General features: G+C 46.0%; 1 protein-coding gene and 1 pseudogene across 1 annotated transcript in view; one reads left to right on the top strand and one right to left on the bottom strand.

Annotated features, from left to right (window-relative positions):
* Nucleotides 1-20,170, bottom strand: part of ZFP90 (ZFP90 zinc finger protein) — a 98,969-nt gene that overhangs the window by 61,809 nt on the left and 16,990 nt on the right. The window lies entirely within an intron of this gene.
* LOC123391024 lies at nt 16,633-16,934 on the top strand (annotated as a pseudogene).

Here is a 20,170-nt window from a genome sequence, read left to right as displayed (position 1 = left end):
AGAGCAGATGGGTGGTTGCCTAGAGATAGTGGGGATGGGAGAGAGAGATGAGAAAGGGACATGAGGAAACTTTTGGGATTGATGGATATATTCATTATCTGGATTGTGGTGATGGTATCACAGGTGTTTACATATGTTAAAACTCACCACATTGTATGCTTTAAGGACATTCAGTTTATATATATAGTATATAGAACTTAAGAAATGCCATACAATGTAGGAAGTTTATATATATTAATTGTAACTTAATAAAGCTATTCTTAAAAAAAGAAGAAGAAAGGGCAGAGTCTCCTTGCACCTCACTGCAGCCTTCTGTCGCCCTCAGGATACAGTGAGCACCCAGCTCGGTCTGCAAGCCTTTCTAGCAGGCTGGTCGTCCTCTGCAGCCTCATTTCTTGTATGTTTCTTGTGTGGCAACCCATCAGTTGTGGCTTCCCGAATGTGCCACGCTTTTTACACTTGTGCATGCCGTCCCCTCAACCAACAGGGCTATCTCCTGCCTCAACCACCTGGAGAACTCCTACTCCATAGTCAAGGCCATGCTTATTAATTCCTCTCCACAGCAGCCTTCCCAACCCTCACAGGTCCCTGTAAACAGCTCCTTTCTCTGTGCTCCACAGCCAAGTGCCCAGTTTGCTGTTAGTCATCTATTTTTCCAGCAGACTGTGGGCTCCTTGAGGCTAGGAACGGTGTCACATCCAACCCCATCTTGTCTGTGTCAGGCCTGTGGGCATCCATGAAGCTTTCATCAGTGAACTAAATATGCCCAAGAAGGTGGAGTGGGTCAGCATGTGGTGGGGTATGAGAGGTTCAGAAGAACAGGAGATAAGAGGTGCGAAGAGCCGGGAGGGCAGAAGGCACAGCCTTCAATGAGAGGCAGGCTGCTTCCCTGAGAAGGGAAGAGACTGCACTGATCAGAATTCAGTTACATCCTCAGGTGGGTGGGGTTTGGTAAGCTGGAACCCCTGCTTCACCACATAAGGAGCTTTGGCACAGGGGTCCTGAGGTCTCTGCTCCAACACTCATCAGGAAATCCCAATATCTATTTGTTTGTCTGCATTCAGCATGTCTGGTGAAAAATGGCCTCAGAAACTATACCTGCAGTTAGCAGCTCAGTTAGAAGGAATGGATAGCAGACCTGGTCATGATTCCTGGACACAGTGAGAGAGAAGCACCACAAAGGGAACCCTATGAGGTCTTAAAGCTTTGGGTAACTGCCCAGCAGTCCTGGCCTCTTTCTCCTCCATGGATTCAGGGGTCCTAAGCAGGCCCCTGGCTGGATGACCGTGGAGGGGTGGCATTTTCTCCACCTGGACCTAAGTCCTGGCATTGCCATTCAGCTGTAGCCCAAGATGAACTGGTGTTTATGTAGGGAGGGGCCACGCAGGCAGAAGAGAGCTTCCATTCTGCCTGATCAATCAGGGAACAGTGCTAAGGTCAAGTACAGGACACCCAGGGGAAATCATTCTTCAAGGATAAAATCTGGAGGATAAATACCCAGAAATGATGCCCCACAAGCTTCTAGGCTGGTAACTAAAGACACATGTGTGTGCCAGGGGCTGAAAATCCCTGCACTACTGGAGCATACTGGCGAGGAAGGACAGCCAAGAGCCAGAGGCAATGCGCAGGGATAACAAGTCTAAGTCCAATGAAGAAATGCACCATTTGTTCAATGACTATCAAACTATTTTCTTATGTCACAGGCAGATGATCATAAATGAAACACTTCTTGCAAGCCGCAAGTGACACCACAGTGGTTGATCCCATTATTTACTCTGGGGCAGAACCATCCATGAGCCGATTACTCTTGGTCCCCTCCAACCTGGTTTAATAACTGATTTTCCACCAAAGGACTTGTTGAAGGTTAGCGTCTCCTAGAAGGTATCTCCTGGCACCTCTCTTGGAGATAGGCCTTCTAATGTCATATCGCTCGAAAATTTATCAAGCTAGCATCCCAAAGTGAGATCCTACAAACTCATTCGTAGGCCCCCACACTCTAGGGTGGCACCAAGTTCAGGCCTGCAGCTCAGGGTCGCTTGGCACCTGGGCACGGTATAGCCTGGCAGTGCCTGTGGAAGGATCCCTGGTTGTGCTTTGTCTGGTGGGGCTGACTGGGCCACTGGAGGCCTGAGGGAGGTGGAACTGGGTGCGGACCAGAGTGTGTGGGCAGTCCTTGAAATTGTGAATCCTGTTTATAGCCCTGGTTTTTCTGGGGTTTCCTATGCAAATGCCAAAGGAAGTGCTTATCCAACTGGTTTCCCCATAGGCTATGCAGCTGCAGCTCCCAAACAGCTACACTTTCAGCACACCTTACAAGTGTCCTGTTCCTCCACTAGTGGGACAGTGCCACCGTACTCTTCCTCCCCTGACCCCTACCAGACTGCTGTGGACCCCAAGCAAAGTGCCGACCCCCAGCAAAGGCCCAACGCACAGTAAGGCATGTGCTATACGCAGTGCCCATGTGTCCCGCCTGCTCGCATCATGCAACACACCAAGGGGCCGCAGCCCAAGTGCACGCAGGGGACAGTGTACGCTGCTCCCAAACCTCCACCTAGAAGCATGGGCATGGTGGCTGGGGCCACTATGGCCATGTCGACAGGTACCCTGCTGACCACCCACTCCCCAGTTTCTGCTACCCTCCCCATGCAGTCACTGTGCCCATGTACTGGGGCCTGGGGAACACCCATCTACAGCGAGGTACACTGTCCGTGGTGATCACCCTGCCAGTGTTGGAGGATGGAGATGTGCAGTCACATCATGGAGGCTCCACAGCTGGTCCTGTACGCCTCACACCTCCAACCCCGACTTTCCTCTTAACACTCTTGACACCTAGCCAAACACTGCTGTGGTCCGGCCCAGCAGGTCGCGGCACCATTAGTCTCCAGCTAACTCTGTGTGTTGGTCCTAGAGCAAATCTTGTTTTGTGGGCTGTCTGGCAATTTTTTAGCTAACTGCAATAATAAAAAGGTATTAATCTTAAAACAAAACAAAACGAAAAACGAGCAATCCCACACACTCTAGCTTTAAAAAGTTGCTAAGACTCTTGGCACCTCAGTATCTCCCACTGCAAAGGGTCTGTAATTCACTTCCTTTCATTCATTTCACAAGTATTTTTAGGGTACCTGCTGCATGTGGGGCCCTGTACTAGATATCTCAAGGAGGAGAGATGAATACCTTACCAGAGGCTTGCAGCCAGCTCTCAGACACTCACTGACCCTCACAGCCTGAAAGCCAGGTCCAGTGAGGGTACTTGGGGATGTGGAAAGTGAGGGTGAGGGTAAAGGTCTCACAGCACAGATACCTTGAAACACAATTCAGAGTGCTCTATGAACTGATCAAAGAATGTTCCAGAACAGGTGTACCGGGAGCAAAGTGGGAATAGCACCTGGCTAATGTCATTCTCAATCATATCTTACTCTCCAGGAGAATTAGATGAGCTGGTCTTTCTACTGGGAGTGTCAAGGGTCAGGGAAGGCTTTGTGGGGAGGGGCTGCTTGAAGAGTCTCTCAGTAATAAAGAGGTTTGCCAGGCAGATAAAGGGAGAAAGGGCAGCTCAGGCCAAGAAAACAACACGAGCAAATCTCAGAGAAATACTTTATGATTTAAGAAGTGCCTTAAAAGAAGTACAAACTTTGCTATTCAAAGAATTCCAGAGAAATTCCCAGATTAAAAAAACAAAACAAAACAAAACAAAAACGATGCAGTGATGTTTGCGTCTTGATACAAGAATGTGTGCCTGAGTTTGGCACTGGCCTAATTCTCCTCCCTCTGCCTCTGCAGGGAATTTCTTGGAGATAGCTCATGCTAAAAGCCCTTAGTAATGTTTTCCTCCAAAGACACACCAATCCCCCACTGGATAATTAGGATGTAACTAAACCTTTGTTTTCTCTAAAGGTATAAACTGTGGCAGCCCAGGGACTGACTAGGGCTCCTTAATTGATACATGTTATCTGCATTTGAATCTCCTTTTCCATTTTGTAAGAGCATGCACCTTTTTCTTTTCCAGCTGTTTGAGCTTATTTAAAAGAACAATATTGCATACAAGTATGTGGGCAAAATGGCAAAAAGTGCTACCTTTGATAAGAAAATGGCTGCATCCTAATGTAGTCTGTAATGATTTAGGATCATAGAACTTTTCTTTCTTCCAGACCAGGACTGCTCCAGAGCCAGTGCAATGATTCCCAACCTGTTGCCCACCCCACCTGACTGAAATGTAGAAAGGTCTCTCTGGACAGGAACCATGTAATGTGTACTGTCAGATTGGACATGTCCAGCGTACTTGGGCAGACCTCACCTCTCAGGGAATTGCTATAAGGGCCATAAGGATAAGAATGACTGAGGTTAAGCTCAGGAAAGAACAGGAGGCTCCCTAACCAACACCAAAAGGGCTGATGGGACAGGATACTGCAGTATCATTTGAGTTTTGGAAGTTCTTATCAAGGAAAAAATGTAATCCACAGAAAACAGTATCTATGACCTTGGAAACACATTCAAACCCTCTGGTGTCTGGGCTGGCAGGGGTGGCCAAGTCGGGGGACTTAAAATGGAGCAGGGAAGAAAGGTCAGAATTGACTTCAGGAAGAGCCTGCATAGCCCCCAGGGGAATCCCTTTTTCCAGCCTCCCAGGATAGAGACGGATACTCCTGGCCTCTTGGTCCCAGGAAGCCAGTTCCTCTGGGAATGGACACTCACCAACGGCCTTCTAGACCCAGGGGAAATGTTTATCTCAGAGGTTCAGCTTGTAAGCCAAGTCACCCCAAACAATCTGCAGTCTAACACTCTCATAGGCCTGATGATGGCACTTCAGAGAAACTAGTGAAGTCATAGTCCAGACTCCCCACAATGCCCTCATGCTCCCCAGCACTGGAGCTGGTTGGTGGTCAGGTGCCTCTCCTGAGAAGGGAAATGACCTACTCAAGGTCAAATAGCATGAGAAGATCTGCCAACTTCTGTTTTAGGGAATACAGTTGTTGAAAACAACCAAAAATGTTGTATAAGACAAGAAAAATGCCTTCTTGAGAACATTGAGGAACTGAGAAGGGAGAAAGAAATCAAGTCAAAAGGGAAGGAGAGGCAAAAACCTAGAGAAGTAAAGAATGCTGAAGTCCTTTTGGTTCTCTAAGTGTTTGCTAATACAGGCACATCTGAATCTCAGTTTTAATGGCCTTGAGGGGCAATGTGGACAAATGTCACACCTCAGGGCCTGTTCCCAGTCAGGAATCTACCAGAAGACCCTCCCAGATTAAGCTTGCACCCTAAAAGGTCTCATAGCCAGAGAATGCAAAACAAGGGAAGGAGGAGCTCTCCCTGAGAAGTCAGGCCACAAGCTGGCCTTCACAGAGTAGCAGCCCAAATTCACATCACTGGGGTGGTTCAACTAAGTCATGAACTTAGATCAAAGTACTTCTGCACTGCTTACACTCTGAGGCACTGCTGCCACTGTGAGGGTGTATAAATCCTCTCTGGGGGAAGGCATCTTCATCCCAGGCCTCAATGAATACCCACTAATAAATTCTCCAGTATACTGAGTGGTACACAACCCAGAAATAACCAACCACACAAGGAAATCATGAACTAGAGCCAGAAAAGACAACAAACGGCAGGCACAAAACTATACCTTCAGATAATGGGATTGCCGAGCACAGATTATAAAACAACTATACTTAATATAAACATATTAAATATGAAATAGAATACAAGCTTGGAAATATCTGCAAAAAATAGGAAACTATAAAGAATGACTTAACAGATCTGAGAAAGACGCAAACAGAACTCCCAGAAATGAAAAATACCATAACTGGAATTTTAAAACACAGTGGAAGATTAAACTTAGCTAAAGGGACCATTTGTGAACTGGCAGATGGATTAAAAGAAAGCAAAAGGAAAAAAAAAGTCAAAAGGAATAAGCAGAGAAAGATCAAAAGATGGAAAATATGGAAGCCACATACTACAAAATTCATTCTTTTAAAGTGTACAATTTAGTGTGTTTTTAGTGTATTAACAGAGTTGTACAACAATCACCACTACCTAATTTTAGAATATTTTCATTACCTCAGAAAGAAACTCCATATCTATTAGTAGTCACTCCCCATTCTCTCCTACCCCCAGATCCCAGCAACCACTGATCTACTTTCTCTGTGGATTTGCCTATTCTGGATGTTTCAAATAAATGGAGCCATGTAATCTGGGATCTTTTGTGTCTGGTTTCTTTCACTTGGCATAAAAGTTTTCAGAGCTGACCCATGTTGGAACATGTGTCAGTTCTTCACTCCCACAATGGCTAGGTAATGTTGCATTGTGCAGATATGCTACTTTTATTTGTCCATTTGCCTGTTGATGGACATCAGGATTGTTTCCACTTTTCTGACTATTAGGAAACATGCTGCAGAGGCACCTGGGTGGCTCAGTCTGTTAAGCTTCTGCCTTTGGCTCAGGTCATGATCTCCATGTCCGGCTCCCCACTGAGCAGCAAATCTGCTTCTGTCTCTCCCTCTGTCCCTCTTTCTACTTATGCACTTGCATATGTGGTTTCTCTCTCTCTCTCTCTCTCTCTCTCTCAAATACATAAATAAAATCTTAAAAAAAAAAAAAAAGAAAGATCCTGCTATAAACATTTGTATTTTTAAAAAGAGAGAAAATATGGAGTACGGGTTCAGAGATATGGAAAAGAGTGACTTATGATTAGAAGGAGTTCTGGGAGGAAAAGAGAGAGAGAATCGAGAGAGGGAATTCTTGAAGAGATACTAGCTGGGAATTTTCTAGAATTGATAAGAGATGCCATTCACAGATGTTAAGAATACCAAGGAATTTCAAGGAGGATTTTTAAAAGGAAGAGGAAAATAAAGAAATACACATTTAAACACATAGAGTAAGTGGCAGAACACACATGTAAGAAGAGACGGAGAGAGAGAGAAGAAAAAGCAAAGAAAAGTAGCCCACCTTACTCTAACCGCTGGTTTATGAATGGCAACAGTAGAAGCAGGGGGTGAAAGGGACCTGACAACTCAGAATTCTTCATCCAGTGAGAACATCTTCCATGAATGAGCACAAAGTAAACACATTTTCAGACAAACAAAAACTGAGAGAATGTGTAACCAGGGAATTCTCATTAAAGGATATTGTAAAGAATATATGTTCGGCAGAAAGAAAATGATCCCAGATGGAAGATCTGAGATGTAAGAACATATGAAGAACCAAAAAAAAAAAGGGGGGGGGTGGTAAATAAGTGCCTAAAGCTAAAAAAATGTTGGTTTAACTATAATAGTAATTACAAAGTCTTGTGAGGTTATAGCAAAACAAGACAGAATTAAAGTACAAAACAATAATGAGGGGGGGAAACAGTTAAGATGTTTCAAGATTCTGCACTACCAAAGAGGAAAGTAAAGCAGCTAACTTTAGACCTTGATAACTATGCATATGGTAATTTCTAGGTAACCACTAAAAGGAAAAAGAAAAAGAAACACAGCATATAACTTCTAATTAGTGGAGGAGAAAAAAGACAATAGTAAAAAAAAAAAAAAAAAAAATCAGTCCAAAAGAGAAACATGAAGAAGATGAGAAGAGAAAGCACAAAATAGGATTCAGCATCATATTAGGCACACGTGCACGTGCGCACACGCGTGCACGTGTGTGTGTGTGTGTGTGTGTGTGATGGAGCTGGGTCTTGTTCGCTCCACATGTCTATGGAAAGTCACCATCCATCCCCAGGGCACCCCCACTACCTCCCAACACAGCCCCCATACTACTTGTCCACTTTAGATGTCTGGACACTAGCAGGCCTCACCGCCTGCCCCTTTCAGAGGCCTCCCGTGCAACCACAGCCTACAGTGCTGGGCTCCCTGAGGCAGGAGACTCAGATACTATATTAACAACTACATGGCGCAGTGAGTGATACCTCCAGCTACTCCACAAGCTGGTCTTAACATCATCCCAGTTTTACTGACGAGGAAACAGGCTTTGACAAATGAACTAACTTGCCTAAGATTGTTCAACTATAAAGCAACAAACCTAGGTTTGCTTGTCTGACTCAGAGGTCCCATGCCCTTAAGCATTAAACTGGCTTTCAAGGTTTTGTTTTATTTTGTTTCAATTGTGGTAAAATACACATAACATAAAATTTACCATCGTAGCCATTTTTTCTAAGACTTTTTTTTTTTTTTTTAGTTTCACAGAGAAAGACAGAAACCACAAGCAGGCAGAGCAGCAGGCAGGGGGAGAGGGAGAAGCAGGCTCCCGGCAGAGCAGGGAGCCCAATGCAGCCTCAATCCCAGGATGCTTAGATCATGATCTGAGCTGAAGGCAGACGCTTAACCGACTGAGCCACGCAAGGAGCCCTGTCTTAGTCTTTTTTTTTTTTTAATTTATTTATTTGACAGACAGAGATCACAAGTAGGCAGAGAGGCAGGCAGAGAGAGAGAGGAGGAAGCAGGCTCCCCGCAGAGCAGAGAGCCCGATGTGGGGCTCGATCCCAGGACCCTGGGATCATGACCTGAGCCGAAGGCAGAGGCTCCAACCCACTGAGCCACCCAGGCGCCCCTGTCTTAGCCATTTTTAAGTGTCCACTTACATGGCATTAAAGTACATTAAAGTACAATGTTGTGTAACTATTACCACCATTCATCTCCAAAATTCTTTTCATCTTACAAAGCTGAAATTCTGTACTCATTAAATGACAACTGCCCCCCCAAGTCCCCTGCAACCACCATTCTACTTTCTCTTTCTTGGTTTTCAAAGATTTATACAGTCGGGTTCCAAGCTCCCATCTCAAGCTCTACTCGGGCAGTGCTCGCTACTCTGGCCTCTGACCATGCTCTGCATGATCCTAGCTCAGCTTTTGCTCACACCAATCCCTCCTCCTGAAATTTCCTGCTCCAACCCTAGCCTTTGGAAATTTCATCCTAAATGTCTCCTTCTCAGGAAAGAACTTTAGAGACTGACAGGGACTTGCATCATGCTGTGTGTTCGTGTGTCACCTGCCTGCTTGGCAGTGAGTTTACTGGGAGCCAGGACCATGCCTAACCATCCCCAGAAGTACGGTGCATGGTGTGCATGTTTTCTGAATTTTTTAAATTCAGTTCAAGCATGGGGCGCCTGAGTGGCTCAGTCAGTTGAGCCACTGCCTTTGGCTCAGGTCATGATCCCAGGGTCCTGGAATCAAACCCCGCATTGGGCTCCCTGCTTACCGGAGAACCTGTTTCTCCCTCTCCCTCTGCCTGCCACTCTGCCTGCTTGTGCTCTCTCTTTCTGTCAAATAAATAAATAAAATCTTAAATAATTAAATTCAGCTCAAGCAGGCAGGTAGAAGTTGCACACAAGCAGATCCTTTCCCAAGCAGCAGCGCTTGGAGGACAGGGCACATTCTCCTGGAGCTTGTCATGTAGAGCATTCATACCTGTGCTATGTAATTATCCCTGCCACGTGCCCTCTCTGTGTGGGAAGCACACAGAAGTTTCTGTGGGCAGGGGCACTGCTGGGTGGTGTAAGGGCTGGTTCTGAGTTTAGGACTGCCCTTCTGTGGACCCTCTCATTCCTCTCATCTTTGGAGGTGAGTACCAGCTTCTATTAAGCCCAAGCCTCCGGCCTTGACACTGATCTGCATCTCTGTGCCACCATTCCTTTTCAGAATTCACAAGAAAACTATAAACTGCAGCTGACACACCTCCCACCTTCCTGCCAAGACTCAGACCCAGGAAGATCAAATTAAAGCAATGCGTATAGATTTGGTGCTGGTGGATGATGCCAGTGCAGAGGAGATACAATGGAATGAGGAAGGTTCAGACCTGCCTGTCCATGTCCAGAAGGAGCTTACAGTCTAGGCAGAGAGATAAATCACATAGGAAAGCTATGCAGAGGGAAGTGGGATGAGGCCTGATCACCAGTTTCAGGCCATAGGGAAGAGGTTCAGCAAGACTGAGCGTGGGAGACAGGCTTAGTACATGGTGTCAGGGCAAGAGCAGATCCATCCAGGGGACAGGAACTGAAATTCAAGCTGGTTCTTGGGGGAACAAGTGCAGGGGTATTCGTGTACACAAAACTGAGGGACGAGGAGAAGAGTGTAAAGGGTGTGAATGTCCCTGAGGCCACCAGCTTGGCTGAGTGGACAGAGGCCAGATGAAAGGAGCAGGTAAAAGAAGCCGAGGTTGGATGTGGGCCAGGCTGAGGACATCAGGCTGAGAAACTTGAGGCTTGATGAGGCTGCTCTGCAGAGGGCCCGCCGCGCCCGCGCAGGACCGAAGGGAATGTACATCAGGCAGCCCCTCCCTTCTTTCCTCCACAGTCTCAGTGCTGTGAACTGAGCCCTGAACCCCAAAGGAGCACTTCCTTTCTGGACCCAACAAAAGGCAGAAAAAAATAAAGCCCAGATCCATCTGACAGCTTCTCCCACACCTAGTTCTTTGACTTGTACCCAAGACCTTAAATATGCCCTTTGAAACCTTTCATTCATTGAAGTTGCTTTTCTTTGAAACCATAAAAGAACATGGGGCTGCGGTTTGTCTTCCTGGCAGGAAAATTCCACATGCAACTCGCAGCATTTTATAGAGTGGAAACTGCTGGCCCGAGAGTTTGGGTCCTTTCTGGACCCAGGAGTTAAGGCACTCTGCGGTGAGCCAGCTGGGTGACCTTGACCTGGTGAATCTTAGGAGACCTCCCTTTGCTCACTCGTGGTACGAAGCTAACAGCCACAGCCGACTCCACTCAGGAAGGCGGCCTCCCTTCCACACACAAGGGCTGCTGCAAGTGCCAACAAGGACATCAGGCTAGTTGAGATTCCACTTGGTTTTTAGATTCCTGAGAGTGGTTGTCTCTCCCACTGGAGAGTTCCAGATCCTTGGGCTGTCATTGCAGGAGAGCGATGTCAAGGAAGGCAAACTGTCACTAGAATTAAACAACCATCAAGAGTGGAATGGCCTCAAAAGGATGCTGTCTGGTCTTTGCCTCCATGATCAATGCCAGATGGAAACTGCAGGGCATCCAGAGCACTGTCCACACCAAATGCTTGTGCGTACAGCAGGAAGTCATAGACTGATTCGCTTAAGATAAATCAGAGACCAGAATAGGATGGTGACTTCGTGAAGACATGGAAATGGAGGTAGGTGGGGAGAAGACAGAATACTGGCCCAGAGCACCAGGGATCTTGAAAGAAAATGAACCTAGACTATTACATCACATCAGATACAAAAGTTAAAATGGAACACTAACTTACAAGTAAGAATTAAAACGACAAAATGACTAGAAGAGGGGCACCTGGGTGGCTCAGTTGGTTAAGCGTCTGCCTTCAGCTCAGGTCATGATCCTGGAGTCCTGGGACTGAGCCCCGAATCAGGCTCCCTGCTCAGTGGAGAGCCTGCTTCTTCCTCTCCTTCTGTCTGCCTACTTGTGCTCTCTCCCTATCTCTCTGTCAAATGAATAAATAAAATCCTTTAAAAAAAATGACTAGAAGAAAATATAGGAGAAATCCTTTGTGGCCTCAGATTCAGCAAACACTTCCTACATTAGTACACAAAAGCATAGGCTCTAAAGGATAAAAATCAATATACTGATCTAAAAATCTTAATCAAGATTTTAAACTTTTGTACTTTAAAATACACTGCTACAAAAATGAAAAGGTAAGCCACACACTAGGAGAAAATATTTGCAAACTATATATCCACCAATAAGCAAACTTTATAAACTTTAGCCTCTCTTGATATTTCAGCATAGCTATTATCCTCTGCCAATTCATCACAGAACTTGTCAATAAATTCCAAGGGGGAATATAACATATTTGAATATTCCAAGGGGGAATATAACATATTTGAATTGAATAACATATTTGAATATAACATATTTGAATATAACATATATATTCAAATATAACATATTTGAATATATATGTTATATAATTATATATAACATATAATTTTTATATTATATGTAATATATTATAATATATAACATATACTATTTTAATGTGTCATAACATGAATTACAACTCTTTTATATATTATATTAGTATGAACAACCCAACTTTAGATGTGGGCAAAACATTTTACCTGGGGCGCCTGAGTGGCTCAGTGGGTTAAGCCTTTGCCTTCAGCTCAGGTTATGGTCTCAGGGTCCTGGGATTGAGCCCCGCATCAGGCTCTCTGCTCGGTGGGGAGCCTGCTTCCCCCTCTCTCTCTGCCTATGTCTCTGCCTACTTGTGATCTTTCTTCTAACAAATAAATAAATAAAATCTTAAAAAAAAAATGAACACCTAAACCAAGAAAATATATAAATGACAAGTAAACACAAGGAAAGATACTCAACATCATTAGTTATTAGGAATATGTAAATTAATACCATAATGAGATACTACTACACAGACACTAGGATGGTTAAAATTAGAAAGAATGAGGGGTACCTCAGTGGCTCAGTGGGTTAAGCCTCTGCCTTCAGCTCAGGTCATGATCCTGGGATCGAGCCCCACCTCCGGCTCCCTGCTCAATGGGGAGCCTGCTTTCCCCCTCTCTGTCTGCCTCTTTGCCTATTTGTGATTTCTCTGTCAAAAAATAAATAAATAAAATATTTTAAAAAAAAAGAAAGAATGATCATACCAAATGTTGTCAAGGATATGGAGCAACTAACTCTTAGAAAGTTCTGATAGGAATGTAAAACGATTCAACCACTTTGGAAAATAATTTGGCAGTTCTCTAAAGTTAAAACCTACATCTACCATATGAGCCAGCAATTCCACTCCTAGGTAATTATCCAAGAGTAATAAAAAATATATATTCATTCAAATACTTGTACATGAACATTCATAGAAGCTGTATGTATAGCAGCCCCAAGCTAGAAACAGCTCAATTGTCCATCAACAGATGAATGGATATGGATAAACAAACTGTGGTATATCCATACAATGGAATACTACTCAACAATAAATATGAACAAGCTATTTATACATGCAATGACATGGATGAACCCTAAAATGATGAGGTTATGAAAGAGGGCAGACAAAAAAAGTGCACGTATGGCATAATTCCACATATATACAATTCTAGAAGATGTAAACTCATCTACAGCAGCTGATGGCAGATCAGTGGTTGGTTAAGTGGGACAGGAAGGGTGGGGAGGAAGGATTCCAAAGAGGCACAGGGAAATGAGTGATGAATACATTCCTTGTCTTGGCTGTGGTGATGGTTTCGCATACGTCAAACTCATCAAATTGTATGTTTTCAACATATACAGTTTACGTCAGTTATATGGGAGAAGGTGTCAGCCCTTGGTCCCTTGGCAGAGACCAGTCACTCCTCTGCTCTCCTGGTGGGGTGTGGGTGTGGAGTTTGTCTATGAAATCTGTGTCTCCTCCACCATCCAGGTCCCTCACTTGTTCTAGGTTTCTCAGGAGACAGAGATGCATCTTCTGTGTCAAGTCTCCTACTGAGCAAGAAGATGATAATGATGGAGCAGCCTCCTTAGGCAGCAGCAGATGGTCAATGGTGATCACACTGGTTTCCTGGAGGAATCCACCCAACCATGGAGCATGTGGGCCGCTGTCATTCCTGCCTCGTTTGTGGAATGTGCCACAACTCACTCCAGGAATACTCCCCACATTGCTGCAGAACTGGATAAGGCAGAGATGAAATGCTGAGCCCCGCGTGGCTCGTGAAGGAAGTGAACTCTTAGGGCTCACCGTTCAGGTCAGAGCTGTCAGACAAGATGGTCATTACATAACCTACAGTGACTCGTGAAATTCTGGAGCCAGGAAGCCAACACTACGTATGTGCAAGGTGCTCCTCCAGCAATTGGCTAACCCCAGATTCCAATCTTTACCACGCTGGCCTGATGGAAGTCTCTTGAGGTCCTGACTCAAGGAGTTAAGTTCTGTGGCATTCGGCTAGGCTAAGAATGCAATCCTCCACCCGGCTCTCAGACCTGCCAGCATGTGTGATCTGCCCTCACCCCCTGTGGGTCTTCCTTGATAGCATTGGCCTTACTAAAGGAAAGCTGGGTTCAAAAAAATCCAGCCATAAAATGGACATATGTGTTGGGGTTACTATTCATATGACTAAAGGAAAAACTTTCCTGTACTCACAACACTTCTGACACCAAAGTGTGGGCAATTCACATTAGACAATTCCAACACTAACTACCCAGAGTTAGTGCCGACGCCAGAGGTTAAGGGCTCAGGGCCATTATAGTGTCCCCACGTCAGACACCAACTGAAAGTAGTGGGTGCCCAGATAACCCACACTTCTGTCCAATTTAGCTCCAAATTGAGGGTTCCCATGAGCCCCTTTTCAGGTTCAGTAATTTGCTATATGGCTCTCAGAACTCAGGGAAACATTTTATACTGTTTCCAGTATATTACGAAGGTTACAGTTTGGGAATAACCAAATGGAAGAGATACACAGAGCAAGACATGGGGAAGGGGTGCGGAGCTCTGGTGCCCTCTCTGGGTGCGCCACTCTCCTAGTGCCTCAGTGTGCTCACCAACCCAGTAGCTCTCTGAATCCTTCCATTTACAGATTTTATGGGGGTTCCTTTACACAGGCACAATTGATTAAATCATTGGTCATTGGTGTTTAAGTCAATCCCCAATGCCTTTCCCCTCCCCAGAGATTGGGGGTGACTGAAAGTTCCAAGTTCACATGCCAGTTCCTCTGGAAACCAACCTCCATCCCCCCTACCCCAGGCCACCTCATCAGCATAAATTCAGATTTGGTTGCAGGGGGCTTAAATGAATAACAAAAAATATCCCTCTCAGTTCTATTACTCAGGAAACTACAAGGATTTCAGCAGCTCTGTGCCAGAAACCAGTGACAAAGACCAAATATATACTTTTTTTCTTTCATTCGTTCTTTCCTCTTTTTTTTTTTTTTTTGTATTTCTTAAACCACAGCATTACGATGAGAAAGGAATTAGATACCTGATAGACAGGTGTGCCGGGTGTTCCTCTAAGTCACACAGTCTCTCACAGGCATCCAAAAAATGATATGGTTTGCGGAAAATGTCTGCAGATGGATTTTCAGGCATGCCTGAGAAGCAGAGCGACTCTTCTACTGAGAGTCATCCTCTTCTCTCGGTTCTTCTGGGGCTCCATTTCCTCAAGAAGTTCACCTTAATTCGGAGAAGGGCCAGGCTGCAGGGCCAAGGGACTGTGCACGGCAGACAGTCTGAGCTTTCTTTCTAGGTCACTATGAATGCCCCACTGACCTTCGTGGATGTCACAGGCCTTGCTCTGTTCTCTGGCTCTGGCCCAAATCCACGTTCTCACCTCAGCCCAGCATCTCTACAGGCTCAGAACTGGGGAGACTCCTCATCCTCCCAGACATTCCTAACTGACTCAGCTGCCCCAATGTTAGCAAAAGTTTGCTTTCTAGATCTCTCACCAGATAACAACTCGCCACTGGGCCAGGTAACCAAGCAAATTCTCCTGATGAATTTAAGTTGAAATCAAGGGCCAGAATGGCCACCCCAGTAGGCAAGGCCAGGCCACCCCTGGAAGACCCGTTCCCTTACCAAGCACTTGCACAGGGCTCACACTGGCACAGCACGTTTCCCACTTGAGTTATAACAGAATATGGTCTCACTGGGAGATCTTTTGTCCCTGCTGGTTATAGGAAAATAAGGGTGTGAATGAGAAGGCACTAAAGTCAACTGCAGAATCCTGTGGAGAAGGACATGGGGTTTTGCTACTGAGTTTCCTAATACCTGGTGTTAACATGTAGCACACACAGATGTACGCCTATGTAGCACAGAGTAGAGGGGGCATCTAGGCCTTGACCCTGAGGCCTCCTACTTTCCTATTAGAAACTCAGTTCCCTGTTTAAATATTTACTGGACACTTACTATATGTTGGCCCTGTGCATTCAGCCTCATTCAGATGGATGAGGCCCCTGCCCTCAAGGTTCTCACAGCAGCAGCCCTGTGGCATTAGCCCTGAGAGGCCATGAAGCAAGAACAGAGCTGACCAGATTGGATGCCAGAAGCAACTCAGGTTGAACTCCAGAACTCCATCCCTGAGTGAAGTGAGAAAGAACTCAGGACAGGATAGGGTAGGGCCAGATACAGGAAGAAGAAGCCAATACCTCAGCCAAAGCAAACAGATATATGTAGTGGAGGTATACATGTGTGTGATTATGTGGGGTGTGTGTGTGTGTGTGTGTGTGTGTGTGTGAATCCTGGCCAGGTTCAGTGAGTGGCCAAGGCTGGCTGAGTGCCAAGAAGGTCTAAAGAAAGTCATGGGCCCCACCAGGACTTCTCCTGAAGGCTTCATGCACTGCTCCTGGTCTTAGCAGGACAGGTCCTGCACCAGTCTTAGGCCTGAGGTCCAGCAACATGGCTGGAAGCAAAGGCTAGGCTTTCAGGGAAATAGTGAGGAGTACACAAGCAAGCAGAGACATTCAGAAGGTGAGCCTAAGGAGCGCCTGGGGGGGCTCAGTCATTGAGCATCTGCCTTCAGTGTGGGTCAAGATCCCAGGGTCCTGGAATCGAGCCCTGCATCAGGCTCCCTGCTCAGTGGGAAGCCTGTTTCTCCCTCTCCCTCTCACCCTGCTTGTGTTCTCTCTTTCCCTGTCTATCTCTCTGTCAAATAAATAAGTAAAATCTTAAAAAAAAAAAAAAAAGAAGGAAGTGACCTCTCTGGGCTCAGACCTAGTTTGCAGTGACATGGCTAAATGCACCAAGATTGGAAACGTGGGTAAATATGGGACTCATTATAGTGCCTCCTTCAGGAAAATGGTGAAGAAGATTGAAATAAGCCAGCATGCCAAGTACACTTGCTCTTTCTGTGGCAAAACTAAGATGAAAAGATGAGCTGTGGGGATCTGGCATTGTGGCTCCTGCACAGAAACAGCTGATGGTGGGGCCTGGACCTACAACATCACTTCTGCCATCACAGTAAAGTCCACCATCAGAAACTGAAGGACTTGAAAGACCAGGAGAAGCTCCACCATCTGAAACATTGCTAGCCTATAATAAATGGGTTAGTTTATGTAACAAAATTAAAAAGAAGAAGAAGCAGAAGGTGAACCTAAGTGCTGGAAGAAGAAGAGCAGCTCAAGTTAGCAGAGTGACAGTAGGGACACCTCCATGGCTCAGACCATTAAAGGTCGGCCTTAGGCTCAGGTCATGATCTCCAGATTCTGGGAGGCTCCCTGCTCAGCAGTGAGTCTGCTTCTCCCTTTTCTTCTCCCTCTGTCTCTCCCCACTGCTCATGATCTCTCTCTCAAATAAATAAATAAAATCTTAAAAAAAAAAAAAAAAAAAGAGCAGGGTAGCAGTGAAGGACTGGGCCACACTGCATCAACAATGCTGGCAGCAAACTCTCACCAGGAATGTAGACTGTGGCTGCATCTCCCACACATTTTCAGCTGAGATGTATGTGAGTCTGAAACCCTTAGTTCTTGCAGTTGGCCTCCAGGCTCTGCTTCTCACTCACCACTTGTCCCCTAGCCACCTTTCCTAGGCTTTGGCCTTCTTGGCTGTGTCACCTCTGTCCATTTTGAGCTTGCCTTGTGAACATCTGACTTGGACTTCTCTGACTCCTGGTTAGCCCCACATTCAGATGCCCTCCTCATCCTCCCGCTCTCATGGTTCCTTTCTAATGCTACTATGACCCCCACCCCACACCTACCTGCCAAATGATCAGATTAGCTGGTCGTACCCCACAGGACTTTCCCTGACCCAACTAATGGAGGCTGGTCCAGAGAGATCAAGGAGGGTGTGGCTCTAGGGAAGAGAGCAAAGTACAGGGATTTTTGGTAAGAAATTAGGGTCACTCGGGATGCCTGGATGGCTCAGTTGGTTAAGCAGCTGCCTTGGGCTCAGGTCATGATCCCAGAGTCCTGGGATCGAGTCCCACATGGGGCTCCTTGCTCGGCAGGGAGCCTGCTTCTCCCTCTGCCTCTGTCTGCCACTCTGTCTGCCTGTGTTCGCTCTCTCTCCCTCTCTCTCTCTCTGATAAATAAATAAAATCTTTGGAAAAAAAGAAAAAAAGAAATTAGGGTCACTCAGGAGCTGGATGGGGTGGGGACCAAGGACACCTGGCCAGGCATGAGCTGGAGGCAGGCCCAACTCAACATTCAAGAGATGAGGTTGAGGGGGTAGTCATGACTGAATCTGGGAAGTCTCCTGGAGACCCCAGGAAGTGATCTGAGAGGCATCCAGAGTCACAAAGAGAAGCTTAAGGCCAGAAATATGAGATACTGCCAAGAACTCAGCTGTGGACAACTATCAAATTAGGCATCTTTCTCATCTGGGCTTACTGTGCTCTCGTCCCAAGGCATCTCAGAGATACTGATGGGTCAGGCAAAGCAAAAAACATAGATGAGACAGGCCAGCAGAAAGAGGAGCCACAGTGACCAAGATAGCTCCACGCTTGGAGTAAAGCAGCTTTCTGGGTGCTTTGAAGAGAGTGCTAGCTCGCTCACCTTGCAGCCAGAGCTAAATTCTCCCCAGGGCACGCCATGCCAAGGGTATAGCACTTCAGAGGGTTTTCCTACTTTCTGCAGACCATAAAGGTACAGTTAGTCAATCTTGCCCTGGGGAATTTCAGCTTAACCACTCCCATCTGTTCATCATCCAAATCTGGAACAGAGTTGGGGTAAGACATGAGACACATATATCAGTTCTGGATCCCAGGATCTCAAACATCGAAGAGTTAATTCGGTTTCAGAAACATGTCATCAACTCCCAAGAAGACTGTGGCTCCAAGGCGCCTAATGAATGAGAATGGCGCCACAATGCCAATGCCCGCCAGTCCCACAAGTGCCGTCTCCGGCCATCTGCAGCTGCATGGCACACGCTAACCAGGGCGAAGGCAGTGGGCGGCCCGGCACTGAGCCAGCTTCTGCCAGTCTGCTGCAGGATCCTAAGCAGACTACTGCTCTCCTGGCCTCAGTTCTGGATCTGTAAAACCCTTCTGCCCTGTGTCAGGCTAGCTGGGGGAGACCTGTACACGGAGCATTGCTCTTTCTGCATGGGCTGAGCTCTGGACCATTCATCTTCCCCCATCAGAGAAAATGAACTTCCTCTAAATCTCTGTGGCTCACGGAAGACTCAGCCAACACAGAGTACTCAGAGGCCTTCCTCTAAAAGCAGCCAGTTCTATCCATGTGGCCCCGAGTGACCAAGGACAGCTGGCTGAGAGGAAAACAGAGAAAGGAGAACCAGACCAGAGGCATGTGTGCCTTCAGAGAACCCTCAGTTACTCCTCCCAGCACAGGGCTCAGCACCACCAGACTCCCTACTGTTCTGGAGAGGGAGAGAGGAGTTCGAGCTGGACAGCTTCTCCACTCTGTGGCCTTGGCCAAGTGACTGCACTGCTCTGTGCCTCAGTTTCCCCACATTCAAGTGGCTCTGTTGTGAGGATTAAATAAGAATATGTATCGAACAAGTGTCACATAACAAACACCCCAGAAATGTAACTTGCTTTCCTTGTAACCACACCGTCACCTTCCCTCAGGGAGGGCAAGCAATCTGCTCTGTTGCTCTTCATCATAAGACAAATTCCGAATCAGCCCTCCAGGCTCTGGGGGAATCAGTTAACCAGTGACTGCAAAAATGTGCAGCTAAATTATGAATAAACAGAAATGTGGGTGTTCCCTGTTGCTTCCTTTACTTTTTTTTTTTTTTTTTTAGCAAACTTTACTAGCAGATGTACAGATCCCAGTATTTTAGAAAATTTCAGTGGATAAGAACAGCAAAAAAACTATGTTACCCCAAATAACTTTTAAAAAGAAGAACAGGGGCTCCTGTGTGGTTCGGTCAGTTAAATGTCAGACTCTTGATTTGGGCTCAGATCATGATCTCAGGGTCTTAAAGTCAAGCCCGGCACCAACAGAGGCTACTTGAGACTCTCTCTCCCTCTCCTACTCCCCTCCCTCTGTTCACGTGTTACGTGCCCACACTCTCTCTCGCTCTCAAATATATAAATAAATAAAATTTAAAAGAGGAAGAGGAGGAGGAGGGAGGGAGAAGAGGACGAGGAGAGGAAGGAGGAGAAGAAAAAGAAGAAACAAAACTGACACCAAATTTATTTTTAGAAATGCCTCTTTTGGGGGCCAATATTTTAAAACAGCAAGAATAGTCTCTCTCTCTCTCTCTCTCTCTCTCTCTCACACACACACACACAGGATCTTTCCTACAAAGTGTTTAGCTACGCAATCTCAGGAAATCCTAGAACTCTTCAAATTTTCCATTCTGA

Source organism: Mustela putorius, unplaced genomic scaffold (assembly GCF_011764305.1).
Source record: "Mustela putorius furo isolate JIRA1106 unplaced genomic scaffold, ASM1176430v1.1 tig00000174_pilon_pilon_pilon, whole genome shotgun sequence".
Lineage (NCBI taxonomy): Eukaryota > Metazoa > Chordata > Mammalia > Carnivora > Mustelidae > Mustela > Mustela putorius.
This window is presented reverse-complemented; position numbering and strand designations above follow the sequence as displayed.